The 21,988-nt window shown below is 39.0% G+C and overlaps 1 protein-coding gene and 1 long non-coding RNA gene across 2 annotated transcripts in view; both read right to left on the bottom strand.

Moving 5' to 3' along the window:
• ASNS (asparagine synthetase (glutamine-hydrolyzing)) overlaps positions 1-1,685 on the bottom strand; it is a 33,951-nt gene extending 32,266 nt beyond the window's left edge. The window contains exon 1 of the mRNA XM_072412927.1: positions 1,528-1,685. The gene's annotated coding sequence lies outside the window, so the exon portion shown is untranslated. The remainder of the gene's footprint in view (positions 1-1,527) is intronic.
• Positions 1,686-11,145: 9,460 nt separating this feature from the next.
• LOC140332192 (uncharacterized) lies at positions 11,146-18,623 on the bottom strand. The gene is made up of 3 exons (XR_011921054.1): positions 18,404-18,623; positions 16,921-17,058; positions 11,146-11,567 (listed from the first exon to the last, which is right to left on the bottom strand). It is a non-coding gene; the product is annotated as an uncharacterized lncRNA (long non-coding RNA).
• Positions 18,624-21,988: the final 3,365 nt, after the last annotated feature.

The raw sequence follows: 21,988 nt of genomic DNA on the forward strand, positions 1-21,988 counted from the left end.
CATCTTGACTAGTCAACAAATGTAGACAATGGAGTAATCTAATTTTGGAGCTCCCAAGCTATTCAGGGTCACCCAACCCCACTTGTCCTATGTATTGATCTTCTAATAGAAACCCTGGTCCTTGTATTCAGCCCCACACAAAGCACTAGAATGGAGGTGCTCAGGTGTTGGTGGGAATCATGCAAGCATCTGCAGTCTTGACATAGGCTATGTACACACGTCAGATGATTCTCGTCCGATATGAATGGTTGGGCTTGGTCGAGAATCTGACACGTGTACAGCGGTTACCTGACATCAATCATGGATCACTCCTAACGGACCGCAATAGAAGTGGACCGAGGAGAGCGCAGTGGGGTACTGCTCGCTTGTTCTCTCCCCTCTCCATAGAACAAAATGGCTGTCTGTGTACAGCACTCATTCGTTCATCTGTCACTCTTTTTTTTGCTGGAAATAATCATGAAAGATCAATAACTGAGCATGTGTATGGTGCCTTAGACTCTTCAACCTCATGAGTCAGCTATAAAATGATAAAATCAGGGATACCCTTTTGAAAAGTTTTATCTGTATGCCCTACTACATTGCTCCCCCCATCCCTATTTGCGATGATACTTTATTGCATGCCCCCCACACCTGTCTGCGTTTACTATTTTTTATAAAGGCCTGGCCATATGGAGTCCATTGTCACGTCCCTCGCTCTTAAAGGAACTCACAATCTAATTTCCCTAGCACACCCATATATCATTAATATAGATATAATATATATCATATATATAATATATATCATAGATCAATGATGTGTCGGGTGGAAGCCAATACAAGGGGGCCCAAAGGCAACCCATAGAAACCTAGGAAGATCATACAAACTCCTTGCAACTGATGTCCTTGCTGAGATTTCTTCTTAGGAACCTAGCGAGTCCAGGGTGGTACCCAATAAAGCCACTTCTATAGTAACAGCCCATTGAGCTGCACCCCAAGTGACCCCATTTATAATCCTTTGGAATGGCAATGCTGAAAGCAAATTATTCAATAATATTGTAGCATTGAGACCAATCACTAACACTGCACACTTTATAAATAATTGGCTCATATGGCTTCAGAAGAAGATATTTCACCTTTTTCCATCCTGATCAACAAATTTTGCAAAAAGCCAGCAGAGAACAAAAAATTTGCAATATGCTTGCAGATTTTTTACCCAACACCTTCCATATCAGCTTTCCTGTTTGTGATTCGTCATCATCAGGTTATTTCCACATTATTGCATAATTCTCTGCCTGTAAATCTCCAGCTATTTGATCTACAAATACCAGCCTTTTATGCGGCAGGGATTCCTGCAATAAAAGACCATGGGCATGCTGGGCTTTATAGTCCTGTACCAGCAGTTACAAAGTTACCATACTGATACATGTTGCAGTATGTCACATATTGTTCCCAGACCTTTCTATATGACAGCAGCACACTATGGCAAGCATAACAAAGGCTAAAGAAGAACTCAGCAATTCAATAAATCAATAAATCATTTTGGGTTACCAGTTCTGTATTCTGTAGCGGTGATCAGGCAGCTGCACGTTGCTCTCGGTGCTGGCACTCAGTAAAGTCTGCAGGATATGCTATGCAAATATTCCTGATACACATTGTAAGAATCTCTCCCATTGAGTGGCTGATGCAGCTGATGATTGGACAGAGGAATCTCCAGTTCTTATTGGCTTTTTATTCTGACACTTTCACTTCTCAGTAATAGAAATGTGGAAGGCTGACATGTAGAGCAGCTGCAGGATTATTTCATCCCTATACAGAAAACAGTGATCCCTGATAAATAGAAAGAATACAAAATATCAGGATTGTATATAATGATTGGAAAATCCTCCTAGATTGTAAGCTCTTCGGGGCAGAGTCCTCTCCTCCTCCTATGTCACTATCTGTATTCGTCTGTCATTTGCAACCCCTATTTAATGTACTGCGCTGCATAATATGTTGGCGCTATATAATGTTTATTAATAATAATATTATGTTTATTAATAATAATCAGAATCTGATCGTGTGATGGAGATAGCCAGCATTTGATTTGTTAAAGCCAATCGGTGAATGAAATGGTGAACAGTTGTATGGATCTTGCTTGCAGTGAACCCTAATAAAGTTTTCAGAGGGTGAATCTTGAAATTTAATTCTGGTCATCTGTAGGGCCATAAGAGCTATTGTCTATTGGCTATTGTCAAACAATAGGCATGGGAAGCTGGCAGACATGTGCCAATGCCAGTGATGGCTCTCTCTATCATTTAACGACAATCTCAGGGCTCCGTTCTCCTATTTTAAAATATTGGCTGACCAAAATGCGAGAGGCACATTCACACGCCAGATAATAGTCACCCAAGATGAATAGTCATGCTCATCTTGGAAAAAATGGCAGTCCCCCTATGTCATTCATTAATCCACCGCGGTGGATTGATGGACGACCAATCAGGGACGACTGCTGTGCACTCCTATGGAGGAAAGCAAAGCGCAGTGACGCTCGTTCATCCCCACACCTTCTACATAGAACAGAACAGAGCTATGTGTACAGTGCTCATTTATTCATCTGATCATTATAAAAGTTCATCAAACAGCTATGCAAAATATACTGAAAGCTATGTGATGCATTATAGGTTGTTCCATATTTCTAAACCAGCCAACTTTTTATCTCAATTAGCAAACTCCATAATTACCAGGGATTTCACTACTAACCTATAGTATCAGCAAACCCAAATCTCATATGAGAGATAAGGAGAGACAGGGTGACAAATTAATGTACAGCGCTGTGTAATATGTTGGCGCTATTTAAATCCTGTTTTTTACTAATATTAATAATAATTTAAAAAAAAGAGATTGAGGAAAAGCTTCCTCCTACCTGCAGCAGACTGATGACAATAGGGAAAGCCAAATCCAGTGGAATGGATGTTAAGAGCTACTTTTTAATAAACATAGTTACAGTTTTTTATTATTATAATTTATATTATTATTATTCAGGGCACTTGGGAAGTATTTTCAAAAATAAAGAGTAATGTATTAAAATAAAATGTAAGTGAATTACACTGAATTATAAAAAGAACTAGTGAAATTTTCATAATAATATTTAAACAATGTAATTTTATGTAAAATCCATCTCCCAGCTCCAACAAATACAAAAGAATACAAAGTAACAATGTAGACAAAACACAAGGATTGTTTTTGTGCAGACAACCAATCAGGAAGCAGCATTGGTCTGCAGACCATACAAAGCTTCCTTCCCTAGTAACAGTAACTAAGGTAGGCGGGGCAGATGGAAATCATTTGATCACACCAACCAATCAGAGAAGAGATTACAAATTTGCAGTTGCAGCCAGCCTGAACTGGTCTCATGAAATTTCAAGCTGGTGTTTCATCAGTAGCCTGGTCCTGGCATACAATGCAGAAATATGATTTATTTGTGTCTGTCCATCCGCTTTGCTTTTATTACGCTTACTGCTCTGAGGTTTAACTCTTTAAATAGAAAAAAAGAATGGGGTTAAATGTAACCGACTCAAATTCAGTAAATTGCTACAACAATGCAAACAATTTGATGGGACTATTGCAAATTTTACCAAAATTCACCTAAAATTAATACATAAGTTATAAGTGGAGCGCCCCTGACTTTTTCTAAGTCCTAGATACCCCAACACTGGGATCTCCTGTCCATCATTGCAAATGGCATTGCCAAGCAGCCTGATATGTTCTATGGAAAATGGGGAGGGCGAGCATAGGGACCCCCTTCACTCTGCATTGTTATACAATAGTATGCATTTCAGCATGCCGGATCACTAATGGCTTCCTTAATGGTGAGCGGTAGTGTTGGTCGAACAGCTGTGTTCAATTTGGCAGCTATTTGATCAAATAGCCCGATATTTTTTGGGTGATCGGACGCCAAATTCGAACACCATTAAAGTCTTTTGTGGGGGGGGGGGGGATTATTTTTTTTTTGTAGAACTGCAAAAGCAATCAGGGGAGCTCCGCTACCCAGATTGCTTTTTCAGCCCTAGTGTAAATGTAGTATGTGTCCTTGGATAAAGAATCTTTCTGTCCGCAAAGTTCCCACGGTCACAGGGCTGTACTTATCAGCCCGGTGACCATGGGAACTAAACTGCAGATGAAATCTCGATGGAGAAACTCTATTGAGAGTTCATCTGCAGTCACAGCTGATTGAAAGCACTCGTGTGCCTCTTATCAGCTGTGACCGCAAATTTCCACGCTACCCGGGGTGTACTTATCAATGATACTTATACTACTACTACTGTACTTATCAATGATAAGTACAGCCTGGTGACCGTGGGAACTGAACTCAGATGAACTCTCAATGGAGAAACTCCATTGAGAGTTCATCTGCAGTTCCACTGCGATCCCGGGGCACTAGAAGTTAATTAACCTCTAGAGCCCGGGGATCGCAAACAGGAGGATTCCCTTGCAGCCCTGGGAATCCTCCCTAAAACCCCCCCTAAAACCTCTAATGCCCCGGGATCACAGTGGAACTGCAGATGAACTCTCAAAGCAGTTTCTAAATTGAGAGTTCATCTGCAGTCACAGCTGATTGAAAGCACTCTGTTCTTCCTATGAGCTGTGACCGCAAGTTCCCACGCTCCCGGGGCTGTACTTATCAATGATAAGTAAAACCGGGTGACTGTGGGAACTGAACTCAAATGAACTCTCAATGGAGAAACTCCATTGAGAGTTCATCTGGAGTTCACTTAAACATATTTTTAAACACAAATTCGCAAAGTCGAATTCTGTGTTTTTCGGGTCGGGTCTGCCCGAATTCGAACCACCATTTTCGTGTTGAATATAGGGACAACCCGAATTCCAACACCAACACTAGTAAGCGGGGAGACCTGTAGATGTTTGCAATTTTCTGGGGTGTGTACAATCCCCTTCCTAAAGTATTTAGCACCTAGCATTGGCTTAGAGCTCCCTCCCACCTAGCATTGGCTTAGAGGTTTTTACCCCTGATTGGTTGTCACTGACCCCGAACAAACATGGAGATTACCAAAACTCCATGCTGCTGCTTGTTCCAGAGAAGTGCTAAAGCCCCTGGTGTCCTCAGTACAGGTTCTCTTAAAAAAACGTAGTTTAGCTTACATTGCTGGCCATTGGGAAGAATGTCACCCTTACAGATAACCAAAAAGGCCATTCGGGTCACCTAAACTGACCTGAGAGGTACAAACTGCTCATTGCACCAGGAACCCCCAGCAACCTCTGGAGGAACCCTGGTTGAGAAAAAATGGGATAATGCAAACAGGGCACTGTGATTCTACTTCCATTCCTATGTGTGAAACTTCTAATTTAAAGGGGTCTCACTATTTTTTAGTACAGGTAGTCCCTGGGTTATATATGAGATAGGGACTGTAGGCTTGTTCTTAAGTTGAATTTGTATGTAAGTCAGAACAGGTACATTATTTTAATAACTGCAATTAGGACAGATGTTTGTCTCAATATATTGTTAGGCAGTGTGGTGTCAGTTACTGCATAAAATTCTCACTGTGAGCTAATCACAAACCAAGCCAAGAAAAACTTAATAGAGCCCAGACATTCATTAGTTTGTCAGGGTCATTGAAAAGTTACAAGAGGTTACAGATCAGCACAGCTCCTAAGATCACCAACAACCTCAGCTGTGTTTAGCAAAAGATTTCTGCAAGTCATGCAAACAGCCCCCTCCCCCCTTCAAGCCTCTGTTCTGCACACAAGCGAGCAGGGAATCTCCTGTTCGTATCTAGGAGTCGTCCTTATGTCAGATGATCTTAACCCAGGGACTACCTGTATACAATAAAGTGAAATAAGGAAATTGGAAACCACATGTGGTCATCACAACTAAAACTGGAATTATATAGATCCAAAAAAATCCCCTAATGTCCCATGGATGATCCTGCAGCAACGCGGTAACAGTGAAGCTCTCAGGGTGGTGCGGCTGTACAAAAGGAAATGTTGGGACTCAATCACATACCTACACTGTGGGAACACGCCGAGACGTATTTCTCTGGAATTGAAGGGTCATCAAAAGGGCGAAACATAAGATTTATTTGAGGGGGATGCAATTCACATATTTCTCCTGTCTCTCGTTATTTCACTTGAGTTGATTTACTAAACGAATATGGGCTCTTCCCATAGAAAAAGTGAATTAGTCCCTTGTATGGGATGTTTCACTTAGCTTAGTTAATGAGATGAAGCTCTGCAGACTTCACCTATCCAATCATTGTTTGGATTTTGATTTTGGAACTCCTTGGAACATTCACTAGGCAAAGTGAATTATCCCTTGAAAAGTTAAAATCACTTTGATGAGTGAACAGCCCCTTTCTCTTAATACACTATTTATAAATGTTTCCACCCAAGATTCAAGGTATTGTTTTTTTTATTGAATCCAACATGAGAATGTGAGAATTTTGGGTAAAAGGTAAGTGAATCTTGGTTGGAAACCATCATCTCATACAGTGGGGCAACGATGATTGACAGTATATTATTATACCATTTTTCAAAAAAGCTTGTGAAAGGTGTCTACTAAGGATGAGTGAGAATGCCTCTGGCATTCTTGCAAAAATTTCCTCAAACTGCAGATGATTCCGCAAAACTTTGGCAAATAGATTTCAAGAAACCATCGGAAGATCAAGCAAAATTATAACAGGAGGATTCACAGGGGATTCACAGATTTTCTGTTTTGGACATATTTCTAATCCAGTTACCAGGAAGTTATTGCTCTTTGCGGATCTACAATTCAAATTTGAACTTACTACCTTCATCGGCCATATACAGCTGCTTTCAAATCCGAAATTTCACCCAAACTCTTACTAGAGATTTTATCTTTTTTTTCCCCACGTTGTTTGAACGTGAATGCGCAGGTGGTCCATCTCGCAGAGGGCTGATCTCAGAGATTTACTAGATATTGACTACTAAACCTGCCATGCCTTTAGTCAAGCATGCTTATATGACTAAATGGGAGACCATTCTGGGCAGGGAACTCCCTCCAGAGCTGTGGAAGGTTATTTGGGGTAAAGCTCAGAGGAGTTCGGTATGCACGTTGTATAGGGAAAATGTATATAAAAAATTTTCGCATTGGTATTAAACCCCAGACAGGCTTCACTCCATATTTATTTCACATGGAAGTGTTATATAGTGCCTTGCTGGACTGGCTCACTAAAATACTGGAAACCTCTATTAGTTTAGATCCAGTGACCCATTTGCTGAATGTCACCATTACTGAACTTTCTAAACCAAGGAAAGATCTTTTGACGCATATTCTTAAGCTGCGTACACACTTCCAATTTTTATCGTTGGAAATGAACGACGAACGAACGACGAACGATCGATTGGGCAAAAATCGTTCGTAAAAAAAGTAACCAACGACGCCGATGAACGAGGATAGTCGTTGGAAATGAACGACCGGACCGGCGGATCGGATTGGACGACGATCGTTGACCATCTATCGTGTGTACGGTCGTTCATTGATCGTCCATGGTCTGAGCATGCGCGGTGAACGAACGTTCGCTCACTTCCTGTGGTGCACGTCACTTCCTGTATCGTTCAAACGATCGCATCTATCGTGTGTACAATATCTGCGAACGATCGTGTCGTTATCTGTATGTACAGGATCGGTGCTATACGATCGTTCGCAGATATCGTGCAGGATCGTTCGTCGTTCGTTTACCAACGATAATAATTGGAAGTGTGTACGTAGCTTTACAGTGGCCAGATCCCCAATCTCGGTGCATTGGAAATCACCCACTCCGCCCTCTGCTGCGGAATTGAGGACACGTGTGGGGATATTCGGCTGATGGAACATCTATCTGCTAGGCTCAATAACAAACTGGAGAAATTTGAGGGAATTTGGGCCTCATGGGATCAAGCAACAGCTACCGGATCTATATAGTTGCTCATCTGAACCTTAAATATAGTTTGCTGGACTAGTTGTTTCCCTAGTGAGATCTTGGACTTCTGCCTGTTCTTCTCTTTTCTTCTTTTTCCTTTCTTTTTTTTCCCATGTGATTCTGTATTGTTGTATACTTGTAAATGTTTGTAACCTTTAATAAAAATATACATTTTAAAAAAACAGGAGCAGGGAGATCCTTGCACTGCAGCTCTTAAGGTACAGCTTCCTCTCCAGCAAGGAGAACAGTAAGCAACACAATAGTGTCATCACCAATTTAGAAAGCAGTGAATCTGATATTTCCTGGTGGAGAATCAATTACTATCAATAGAACACATGCACCTAAAAGATTCTCTATCAGGGAATGTTTCAGTGAATGTCATATTCGCTTCTTTTTTTATAAACGGATCCCTAAATCTCATTCCAAATTTCGCATTTAGAAGCAGCAGTACCTTAGATGATCTCTAAGGTCTTTAGATCTTTAGAAGACATAGGAAGTGCACAGGGGAAAATTACAAACTAAATCTTCCCTCTAAAATAACACATTTTAAATTTTTGGAGCTTTATACATTTTTCCTTTTTTAGTTCACTCATAAAATTCCTTTCTTTCCTTTTCATTTCTTATTGTGACAGCTGTGCACTTTTAAAAACTGGCCACTAGGTGGCAGAACGAGTCATTGTTTTAATAGGAGACCTGTAGAAAAGAATGACCATAGGATTCACCATCAGTGAATTTTAAGAGAAATGACTGGGAGATTATTTTTGGAAATAGAGCCCTTTGAGTTTGGATCTATTTATTTTGTGTCTGCTTTTAATGTAGAATTGATGTTTTTCTTGCAAGTAATGCAATCATGTGTATATGTTGGAGATTTACCCTTTGTATATCAGCAAAGCATTATATGATGGCTTGGTTCTGTAGAATAAAATTAGAACAAAGTATAACCAACAAGGCATCTATCTATACATGCAAAACTTATTATTCTAGACAAGGTGGGGGAAACCTTCTTTCCAGTTTAGCCAATGAACAGCCGGTCACTATTTCTAAGGTCACAATTGCTTTATGTATAGAGAGGTGAATACTATTACTTTTGCTTTATGAGTCTCTTTAACAGTATGCACATTTATCTCCCAAAAAACACTGAAAAAAACAACATAAATTTATTGAATATATAGGAAAAATGTTTAAATTGTATCTGTTCCCAAGACTGCCATAAAATGATTTGCATGTCTCCTAAAATAGGAAGCAGTCCTCTTTTAGGATATGTAATGGAATGTGAATAACTTGTATGAAAGCTTTACACTTAGAGAACTCTGAATGCCTAAATCTGCTTTCCTATGTCATCTCCCATTCTATAGAAGCCATGGACTCCATACATCACACTGATGGCTTAGAAACTTGAAATGTTTGCAGTGTTAGTTTAGTGTGGATTTTTTTAAAAGAAGAACACAAACAATAAACTATGCTTTCATATATGAGATAAAATAAAATTGAACTATACCACTTCAATGTAATTAAGTTATCTCCCCTCCTATTGTGTGTTACTTCCCCCAATTCATAGATTGTAAGCTCTTCGGGGCAGGGTCCTCTCCTCCTCTTGTGTCACTGTCTGTATTCGTCTGTCATTTGCAACCCCTATTTATTGTACATATAGTACATTAAATATGTACATAATATTATTAATAAATTAGGTAACTGAACTGTCTGGTCTAATGAAATTGCTACTCTCAAAGTCTAAGTGCATGGAGCTTTTCAAACACAAGGGGGCGACAAAGCATCACATAATTCTGAGCTGCGCAAGGATTCTGCAGAATATGTCTGATAGAGTTTTGTAAAAAGATTTAACATACCATGTTGTCTGTGTGTCAGTTAATGTAAGATTATTATTATTTGTTTTATTATTATTATTATTATTATTATTATTATTATTAATATTAATAATAATAATAATATTATTACTGTTATTATTAGTAGTATTAATAATAATAATAATAATAATAATAATAATAAACAGGATTTTTTTTTTATAGCACCAGCATATTACACAGCGCTGTACATTAAAAAGGGGTTGAAAATGACAGATACAGACAGTGACACAGGAGAAGGAGAGGACCCTGCCTTGACGAGCTTATAATATAAGAGGTGGGGGAAGTATCGCACAATAGGAGGGGATGTGACCTGAAGCTATGTACACACTTGTACCAAATGTTGCAATATAAATAATCAATGGTAATCTCCAGTAGGAAAAGACAGTCCTGTTCTTTCTAGGTGGTGGCGGAAGTGCAAAGCGGTGTCCTCCTCTATAGGAAACAGCAATGGACCTTTGCAGGGCAGATCACTGAATGATTACAGAGGGCAGCTGTACAGTCACTAAATTTTCACCAAAGACAATTCATTAAAAAATTGCAAGCAGGCAGGTCCATTATAATAATACCTGCCTGGTCATTTTTTAATTACACTCACCTGTCCTTGCCCCATCACAGATAAAGCAATCTTTGCCTGGTCCTCTTCTTGGTTCTGGATCTTCTGCCATCTTGAATTGGTCGTGTCAGAATGTTACATCTCCTGTGCATGCTCATGGGAATTCATTCATTTCCAGCATCTATGTGCATGCATTGTACACTGAGCTGGGCATGTGCTGCTTAGTGTACATTGAGAAGAATGTTATGAACAAGCAAGTAAATGTATTTTATAGCAGAAGGAACATCAGCTGCGATATTAAACTTTCCTCCACATATCCTTTCCTATTTAGTTCTGTTTTTTTTTGGGGATGCCTAGTTTTGAAAAAAAGTAAATTTCAAAAGTACTTTTGATGTGCTTCAAGTCTGTGTATTATGCTTAGATTGTAAGCTCTTCTGGGCAGGGTCCTCTCCTCCTGTGTCACTGTGTTTTCATCTGTCATTTGCAACCCCTATTTAATGTACAGTGCTGAGTAATATGTTGGCGCTATATAAATTCTGTTTAATAGTAATAATAATAATAATAATAATAATAATGTATGGCCCTGGAGTTACCATCAGCTGCTTTGAGAATGTGCAGCCCCTACATGTTTTATAACTCCTGACAGCAATGAAGCTGGAGTTCAGTCATTCATTGGGACCCCCGAGATGGCTGAATGTGTTGGTGCACTTCATGTCTAAACGTTGGCTGCAACAAAGCCCACGGGAGCACCCATCCCTAAGAAGACAACACTGCTTTCCCATAGACACACATAAACAAGTCAAAGAAGAAATTAGAACAATTTCTATTAATGCACCATAGAGATACCAATCACTATAAGAAGTACAACAATAGACATGTTTGTCGCCGAACCTTTAACCTGCAAAGTTGTTGCACTGTCCCGCAACACAAATTACAAATAAGATGGTGAGAAGCAAGTGTAGAAGATTACTCCAACATTTCACTGACTATTGTTACAGCAGATCGAAAGCCTAAAACACTGTTTACCCGTTTGCATTTCATTTCTGCTGAGCAAGGGATCCGCAACTTTCCTCAAAAAAGGTACATCTCACCTACATAAAATTACAGGGTTCAGAAGCTTTAAAATCTGAAGGACTGAACCGTGTCATTGGTCCCGTGTCATCCCGGAGCCAGCACTCCGGGCACTGCCATCTTCCGTTCTTCTTCCGGGTTCTTCATCCTACATTACCCAACCCAGGCGCGAGATCGGGTGACCTAGGATGAAAAAAAAAATTTGATGTCACTACGCATGCGTGAGATCAGCAAATGTTTCTGTTTGGACGAAAAGGCTCCTTCTGAGCATGCCTGAGATGCTCAGGCATGCACAGAAAGAGCACCCAAGAGCCTTCAGGAATGCCTGACGTAGGTATCTGGAAGGCGTTGTGCTCCTATTCATTCTCGATCACCCAGGCCTAGAGAATTGGGGGCCATGCTGCACCCTTTTTAATTTATTTAAGTGTTGCACAAAAAAAAAAAATTTTTACATTACATAAAAGAGTTTTAAGGCATTTTACACACTGAAAACACTACAAACAGCTTCTCCTGGCAGAAGCCCCATAGAGATTGGATAGGGGGGGCACTAAGCGGGGACACCCACTGCCACCATCTGTCAAATATGCAGACGAGGGAAGGAGAAAGTAGAAATAAAATGCAATGCAGAAATTGCTTGAATCACTACTGGTACTATTCACAGAGAAGAATAAGAGATATCACTCGCAGTACTAAATAGTGATAAGGAGCACGCCACATATGGCTACTCCCCGGAGGAAATCACAACATGGAGAAATACACCAACACATAACTATATCAGCTTCATAGCTTAGATTTTGGACTAGGAGGAGATCAAGGAGATTCTGAGTTCTCCACTCACACTCGTATGGTTTTTTAGTCTCCAACATTGCCACCCTTACTACCCTGCTGTATACTACCAGAACATTGCTAGCAGACTGTTTCTGCTTGCAGGCAGCATATGAAAAGTTTACCTATACAACTATCTGGCTGCTCTCAACCTAGTCCCTATCATAACACTGGTCCCTTAAATCCTAAACCGGCAGATGAAACATATCGAACTCCTAAATGCCCTGAGGAAGCCCTTATTGGTCGAAAACGCGTCGGGACCAAGTTCTTTCTACTGTCCGCATTATAACTGCCTAAATTTGTACAAAATGACCACAGACTTCATGATTTATTATCTCTAATCAAACTGTCTTAGTGAAACGTCTAGCACAGGAGAACTTTGTATAGTTGAGACTATTTGTCCCTAATAATTAGTTATTACATTTCAACAATTTTTATGATTCTAAGTGCCTAAAAAAAGCCTGTCTTTTTCTTCTCTTTCCCTTTGCCTTATACAATTATCAGGCCAGGCACATACAATTAAATCACAGACACATAAAGGGTCTTCCTTGAGTCACAAAACTTCCTCTTAACCCCCCTAGCATTCTATTAATGTCAGTATTTCTATGCAAAAAGCGTTGCAATTTTTGCATGGAAATTTATTTTATATTGTAGGCCTAAGGCATAACCGAAATATGTCCAATATTTAATACATTTAATGTAATAATAAACTTTTAATATACAAAAAAACACAAAAATCTGTTAAAAAAAGGGTGCATAAAAATACAGAAACCTGTAATATAACTGTACATTAGCATATATTATATATATATAATATAAAGATTTCAATGTATTCGACTTAATACAGTTATTTTGTATTGAACCCAATACAAAATTTTTTGAATTTCTCGCTGCTCAGACATCACCAGGAAACCCCAGAAAACGCCAGGAGAAGATCGGAGGAAGAGCATGCTGCAGGAGGACCTGAACGGACGAGCAGGACGCCTCTCATCGGCAGACACCAAAGGAACAAGGTAAGTGAGGTTTTTTATTGTTTTTAGCAACCCCAAGTGTGACTCGGGATTACCACTTTTTGCAAATTAAATCCACCCCGAATCAAACTCGGGAATACTGCTAGGAGGGTTAATCAAATATGCAGACGATTATTCTATAGAAACTAAAGCTGCAGCATGAATGACTGAGCAGCTAGCAGGGTGACAGTCGTGGGGTGCCGCAGTTTTTGGAAGAAAAAAAAAAACAAATATTTACAAGCTTGATATAATTTAAAGAAACTAGCAAAAAGTATCATTAGCTCCACTTCTACATGAGCCAAAGGTTGGTGGACACCTGACCATCACAGCTTCCTATATAGCAATATGTATGGCAGCATGGTGGCTCAGAGGTAGCACTCTTGCCTTTGCAGCGCTAGGTCCCAGGTTGGAATCTCGGCCAGAATGCTATCTGCATGGAGTTTGCAGGTTCTCCCCATGTCCATGTGGGTTTCCTCCGGGTACTCCGGTTTCCTCCCACATCCCAAAAACATGCGGTAAAGTTAAATGGCTTCCCCTCAAAAATAGTCCTTAGATGACATTAATGACAAATGACTATGGTAGGGACATTAGATTGTGAGCTCCTTTAAGTGACAGTTAGTGACACGACTATTGACTTTGTACAGCGCTGTGTAATATGATGGTGCTATATTAATACTGTATAATAATAATGTATGTGGAAAGCCCCCCAAATGATTAGATCAGGTACTGTAGATCCCGTGAAATGTACTGCTAATACTAGTGGCATACAAAGGCATTTAGGCAGTTCTACCCTGGTGGTAACAGGCTGGGGAAGGTTCTTGTCCAGCATGAATGGGCCCCGTCTATAAAGACAGCTCTATAAAACGACAAGGTTGAATGAGTTTGGTGTGGAAGAACTCCAATGTCCTGCACGGAGCCCTGACTTCAACTCCACTGAATGCCTTTGGGATAAATTTCAACTCTGTAAGGCAGGTCTTCTCATCCAGTATTATTACCTGACCTAATTTTCCGGCAGAATGGATCTGGAAGCCTGAATTCCTTTATGTGTCTTGGTCAGATCCACATACATTTGCTATTGGGTTTGACAGGGTAAGATAAAAGCAATAGCTGAACTGACACATATTTAAAGTGTAAACCCCTGAGTATCTTCACACCCCCGCATCCCCAGCCTTGGAGAGCTTTAATAAATCAGACCCATGGAAATTATGGCAGAGATCCAAGCAAATAGGTTTACCTCAAAGTTTTCAACAATTTGCACCCCGCTAGGCGTAAATAAATTTGCTTGTCCCCAGGGAGTGGAATGCAGCCAAACAATAAGTACATAAAGAGGTAGAATGAATCTCTCTAATAAGGATGTAAACAGCAACAAAAACCTAATGGGGGTCATAACCAATGAGTACTTTATCCAAATCTAAAAAAAATGTCTCCAGTCGGTTTTCCAATGTATAGTAGTTAACAAACAAACAAACAACCTGATGTGTAAATTAGTCTTTTTGCACAGCAAGAAACAGGAGTTTTTTTGGTTCAAAAAGTACAATTGAAAAAATGTCATAATAAAATACATAGGAATTGGTTTGTAATTGAGTGTCCACTGGTACAATGATGAGAATAGCGTCCTAGAGGTTCCAACGCGTTTTGTAATATCTGCTTCATCAGGGGCATAGGGGGATCATGTATCTAAGAGCTCAATAGTTCAACCATGGGTAAAGACAAAAAGAAAGGGGAGAAGATAAGCAATCCTGGTATGTAATCAGATCCTTTTACAGTGGAGCAGCCATTGTGGTGGTACTGGATCCAAATAATGGAAGGTATTAAAACTGTGTTGATTGTAGGAGCGGGCCAAGTCAATAATCCCCGATGGACATCGGTAAAATAATTCCTGGGCCTGGTTTCAGACTGAATTAAAAAAAGGGCTTCTGGCAATAGACTTCTATCAGCTGCAAGGTTCAAGTCCACAATGGCTAGACTCAAAATGGGACTCTTAAGAAGACTAATCCAGGAAGGGAAGAGATTACTGGGAACTCTCCCTCCCTGCTGTGCATGTGGGGCCGGCGTCCCTGGGATATAAGTTCCTCCTATGAGTAAGAAGATATTGTGAAACGCGTCAGACCCTCTAGAACGCTATTCAACCAACTGTTTCAGTGAAAACACAATTACAAACCAGTTTCTATGTATTTTTGTTTGAAATCTCAAAGTATATTGTTATAATAGTTGTTACAATCAATTTATGCATGATATATTAAAACTCATACTGCCATTTTTTCAATTGTACTTTTGAACCCTTTTTTTTAAAAAAAAAAACCTTTTAATAGCTTGCCCCCTGTCTGGAGCGTTATGCACTGAGATTGCATTGCTATGTAAAGTCTATAGTCATATCACTAGCGGCCCCTCAAAGGGCTTACAATCTAATGTCCTTACCATAGTAATATGTCTATAATATCGTCTAAAGAGAATTTTGAGAGGAGGCCAACTAACCTAACTGCATGTTTTTGGAATGTGGGAGGAAACCCACGCAGCCATTGGGAGAACCTGCAAACTCCATGCAGGTATTGTCCTGGCCGAGATTTGAACCTGGGACCTAGCGCTGCAAGGGCCAGAGTCCTAACCACTGAGTCACCATGCTGCCCAGTCCAGAACTAGCTTATGTCAAACCATGATTTCAATCCCAATGAAATGTTGTGAAAGAGGGGGTTTAAAATGGGCAGAGTATGTAGAAACAAACTTGCGACTGTACTAATGTTCCACAGAAGGGTGATCAAAAATTGAATCAGTGAAATTTCAAATAATAATGTTAATTCATACAAAATTTCAAGAAGTGTTAACATTTTTGTTAAACAGAACAATGGCAACTTCTGGGTGTACTTACTTTTTTCACAGTACATCTTTTAATATTTTTGTTGAATAAGGAATAGAAAAGGGAAACTTTCCTTGGCACCGTTGGAATAATGATAAATTGTTTGCTTGTTAAATTATATTGCAAAAGTCAACAACTTCCATGGGGTTCTTACTTTTTCACATGACTGTAGATACAGGATCTGGATGTTGCAATCTTTTTACTTTGGTTTAACATCAATGTATTTCTTGTACAAATATTGACAATGGATGGAGCAGTTTTCCTACAACAGGGAAAGTACTTGTTGCACAGTATATTGTTACAGATATTATTAGTCACTCCATTCTGGGAGTATTCAATAGATAATTCTGTGAATGGGTGTGAGTACACAGCAAGCTGATGTAAAAATGACGTGGAAATTCCATTTTAAGTAGATATTCCTGTGTACCATCACGGAAGTAACATGACATTTTCTTCCCACACATAATCCGGTTGCAAGTGCCTGCCACATGATTTGGTAAATAGTTATAGAAAGGAAAAAGAAGTTTTATTTTGTACCTTTGGGTTTACATCTTTGCAGTGCAGCATCAGACACCTTACCATGCATTGCAATGCTAGTAACACACATTCACAGAGAATGGAACCCAGTACACCTTCATATAAGGGTGCACTGCACTGCAATACATGGCACCACATTTAGCATACTTTTTAATGTGAAACAATAATGTATGGACAATGGTTCATATACAAACATGCCATAGGCAGCCCATTCAAATCTATGGGTCACATTTTCAAAGCCGCATAATTTGGATTGGCCTTAAAGCAGAACCAAACATTAAAAATCCCATTTTTTTTAAATAACACTCACCCATCCTGGCTCCGTCCTAGGTCCTGCCATCCATACCTGGTCTTCTTCTGGGTTTCAAATCTTTGGCCATCTTGATTAGCTAAGCCAAAATGACAAAATTCCATGAGAGTTCGCCTCCCATATACATCCTACACTGAGCTGGGTAGAGACACAACAAGAAATGAGAATAAGGAACTCATTACAACCAGGTGACCTCAAATTAAAGCATTAAACTCAGACTAGAAAAAAAAGGAAGGCAACACAAATGAAACCAATGTGAAATTTGTAAATTATGTGTAACACTTGGGTGAAAAAAATTATACTTAGAACACATTAAATCCAAGGAATTTTTTTTAAAATATTGACCAATATATTGTCAGCTTTACAAAGAACTACAGTACATCCTTCCGTCTGCTCACAATCCGTCACACTGTCCCTATGTTGCCACGTAACAAACGAACTAATTGTTTTGGGTGTGATCCAGAAGGCTTGGCAGAACACTCAGAGACGTGTTCTCTTTGGAGGTGTGAGTAATCATGTCATTTACACAGCTGGCAAATTACTCTTCAGATTTTCGGGGACAAGATAATATTAAATAGTAAATCAAGATTTTAACAAAACAAGATAAAACAAAAGAAAAAAAGGAAAGAGAGGAAAGAAATAAAAAAAAAAGAAGGAAAGAGAGAGAGAGAGAGAGAGAAAGGAAAGAAAAGAAAGAAGGAAAGAGAGGAATGAAAGAAGGAAAGAGAGAGAGAGAGAAAAGAAAGAATAAAGGAAAGAGAGAGAGAAAAAGAAAGAAAGAAGGAAAGAGAGGAATGAAAGAAGGAAAGAGAGAGAGAAAAGAAAAGAAAGAAGGAAAGAGAGAGAGAGAAAAAAGAAAGAAAGAAGGAAAGAGAGGAAAGAAAGAAAAGAAAGAATGAAAGAGAAAAAAGAAAGAAAGAAGGAAATAGAGAGAGAGAAACGAAAGAAGGAAAGAAAGAAAGAAGCCTCAAGAGTGTTCAGATCATGTTTGATCATTCATTTTTTTGCTTCCTAAAAGCACCTTCATCATGTGGTTGATTTTAATTCAGTCATTCAGCAATGATTGCTCTGACAAGCAGATGATTTCATTTGTGTATGCATTGACTGTTGTATGGGTACATGGGTGGTCTGGGTGATCTCAGTCCACATTGGGCTAGTTCACAACAACGGCCCTGAGTTCTCCAAAGCTGGAGAGAATACACTTTCATCGGTAAAGCTGGGTGATCCAGCAAACATGGAATAGATTTTCAAATTCAAATGTTGGTCAAGAAGCAGAGCAATCAGGAGCCTTATATATCATTCCCTAGGGAAAGGTGTGGCAGGTGGTGACAGACATTGCAGTATATCCTGAATTTTAGGAAGCTAGCATTCAATAGTCATTTGTCTATTCCACCTACGGCCTGAACAAACCCCTCTGCCTGCCAACCACTAGGACAAAAGACAATGTGGCTGAATTTATAAGTTTGTGTAAACTAGTCCATACCTTAGTAAATGAATTTGCATTTGGCCTTAAGACTTTATTGCGTTCAGTCCATTTCACAGCAGAGTAGAAGAAAATAATTCACCAATAATTGGAAATTCACAGAGCTGTAGTGTTTGACTCCCACAAACAGCTTTATAAAAGATGAAAAATTTAGACAGAATTACAACGTACATAGAAACAGGATGTTCAGACAATATTACCATTGTTTAGAACGTTTGATCACAAAACCACAAATGTTTGTACAGTGAACATTGTGTTTAGTGCCGCCGCCTAGGTGAGAGAACTATGTGTGTGACATATCTTCAGGCTATTCTGCTTGTGCACATTCATGAATGATATTATTTCTTTCTGGTGTGGCTGCAATGTTTTCATTCGAGTTACTAATGTAACATAACTGAAAATACGTATTAATGATAAGTTACTATTGTTACTAGTTCCTATTTTCATTATTGTGTTCTGGCCTTTGCAGCGCTAGGTCCCAGGTTCAAATCTGGGCTAGAATACTATCTGCATGGAGTTTGTAGGTTCTAACTGTAATTGCAGGAGTTTCCTCCGGGTACTCTGGTTTCCTCCCACATTCCAAAAACATGCAGTTTGGTTAACTGGCTTTCCGTTAAAATTGACATTAGACTGTATTATGACATATGACTATGGAGGGACATTAGATTGTGAGTTCCTTTGTTAGTGACATGACTATGGACTTTGTACAGCTCTGCTGAATATGTTGGCGCTATATAAATGATGTGTAATAATACAAAGATGTTCATCTGTATATCAGGAAACATGATAAATCAATAGCATTGTACTGACACTCAGTAATTATAGGGTAGCTTGTTTTGTTTTATTTAGAAGGGGGATGGAAAAACAACAGTGGTCGTTAGTGTTTGTTTATTTCTACAGTATGTTGTATCACTAAATTACATTTTACAGGGCTTAACTCTACCCCGACTTGCCAATCACAGTTTGTACATATTGGCACCTAGATTGGTCTGTAAACAACCTTGGTCCTAGAAATATTGTTTAAGAGTTTTTTATATATATAAAAAATAAAGATACAAAGAGATAGAGCACCCTCATTTAGGCACTTCCAGTTATAGAATGACTATGCATAATTACGTTGTTAGGCTAAAAAACCAAGTCCATCAAGTTCAACCACTATGGAAACATATGCCAGATAAAACCCTATAGTTGATTCAGAGGAAGGCAAACAAAACCCTTTTAAAACATGGTTCAATTTTCTCCAACAGTGAAGTATATTCCATCCTGATCCCGTGAGGCAATCGTATGTTCCTGGATCAGCAGTCTCTGTTATCTTTACCTTAAAGCTTTAATTCCCAGGTATATTCTGTGCTTCTAGAAATCATCCAGCTTTTTCTTAAACCATCTATAGAACTTGCTAAAATTACTTCTTGGTGGACCCAATTCAGGGAACCTTACAGTGAAGAATCCCTTCCTTTCCTGAAGATTAAACTTCTTTTCCTCCAGACGCAAAGAGCGCCCCCTTGTTCTTTGTAATGATCTCAAAGTGAAAAATTGGACTATCTATATGGACTGTTTTTATATTTATACAGGGTGATCATATCCCCCCTTATACATCTCTTCTCAAGGGGGAATAGATTCAGTTCAGCTAATCTCTCCTCATAGCTGAGCTCCTCCATTCCTTTTATTAATTTAGTTGCCCTTCTCCGCACTCTCTCCAACTCCACAATGCATTTTCCTTGTCTCCCAATAGGGCTCCAATGCCACTCTGTCATATTCACCCCTTATGGAGGCAAAAAGTGGCTATAACAATCAATTAGAAAATTATTTAGTTTGTTAAAATGACCTATACGATAAATTGCCATGTTTTTGTTAAATAAAATTTTAATAAATAAAATATTCCACTATTTTGCACTTTGCTGTGTTTGTTTGCTTTCAACCTATTCAGCTACTTACTGTCCACATGCACACACTTCAGTATCCCCTGAACATCTATGTATAATACTATAGATAATAGATGAGCAGATTTATGCAATGTGTGCTGCTTTTAATTCCGTTGAATTAGGCTGTGTGTATATATGACCTGGTGAATGCCATACTCCAAATAAATATATGCTTGACAATTAAATGTAATGGTGTGGAACCTTAAAGTATCCTTCAAAAACCTTTTGGCAAATAATCAATAAATAATTTCAAAGATAAACATCTTTATTGTTACATAATAAAAAAAGCAGATAAACCTCTAAAATATGTCTATATTATGTGAAAATAAAGGTGTTTGACTTTTAATTGTTTAATTAATTTGATATGGGACAGCTTTAAAGTTCCTTTCTTTTACTTCTTATCGCTATGCATAAATTTATTTGGGATATGGTGTTCATCAGTTCATTCATATGCAGAGTTTAACTAATTTTCCATTGAAGCAGCACACATTGCATATATATGCATAGATAGTCAGTCTAGTAAAATGACCTGCAAATAGACTGTGGGCCTGATTTATTAAAGCTCTCCAAGGCTGTATAGAATACACTTTTAGCAGTGAAGCTGAATGATCCAGCAAACCTGAAATGGATTTCTTAAAAGTCATTTGCCGTTTGCTAGCAAATGTTTTGAGTCCTGGACCAGATTCATTCCAGGTTTGCTGGATCACCCAGCTTCACTGATGAAAGTGTATCCTCTGCAGCCTTGGAGAGCTTTATTAAATCAGGCCCTGTAGGTAGCTGCAGGTATTTGAAGGAAATCAACAGCACCGATGTGCAAAAAGGAAATAAACTCCCTATCCACTATTTTATAAAAGTAAAAAAACAGGGCAAAATATGGTATAAATCATTTTACCAAACTAAATGTTATCCAGCAATTTTAAGATTTACTTAATAGAAATAATAATTTCTTACTCATTTAGGTCACTGTGATGTGTTTGAGGTTGATGCATATTTGTTATTACATAGCTGCATGTAACTCTTCTTTGTTCTCCATAAACCTTTTGTACTATTGTAGAACTTGAAGAGTTTCCAGTTTTTAATTACCCTAATGTATTTGATGATAAACACAGAGCTTGCTTTATTCGGATAAATGAAGGGGGTTGCTAAAAAGCCAGGAAGTCTTAGCCGTGGTAATGTTGTAAAGTTGAGGCTATGGTTGCTGGTGTACTGTACATGTATGCACATTATCAGGGCCGTCTAGGGTAGGGCCATTGCAGAGGGCCCCCACCTTCTCCAAGACCCCAATTGACAGAACAGTAGGGGTGCAAGGAGCTAAAATGCTGCCAATCAACCTAGTAAGGCTGTCAGTACTCCTATATAAGAGGTTGGCAATGGCCATGCAGGAAGAGAGGTAGCAGTATTGCCTTGCTATATATCCAGGGAAGCACCTAGAAGTCACACAGAGAGAATGTAACTTCAATGTGCATGAGCGGGAGTTACATTGCCCAGACCTAATCAAGTACCTGTACTTCAAACCTTACTTTTCAGTGAATGGACAAGTTGTTGTGATCTTTTGGAGCTTGTGCCCCATGCTTACAGCTGACCCCCAATGATACTGTGCTTTTGGTGACCCCAGTGCCTTCTGCAATCTTATTGCTTTCCATGGCTCAGTGGATTTAATAAA

This window comes from Pyxicephalus adspersus, chromosome 5, assembly GCF_032062135.1.
Source record: "Pyxicephalus adspersus chromosome 5, UCB_Pads_2.0, whole genome shotgun sequence".
In the NCBI taxonomy this organism is placed as follows: Eukaryota; Metazoa; Chordata; class Amphibia; order Anura; family Pyxicephalidae; genus Pyxicephalus; species Pyxicephalus adspersus.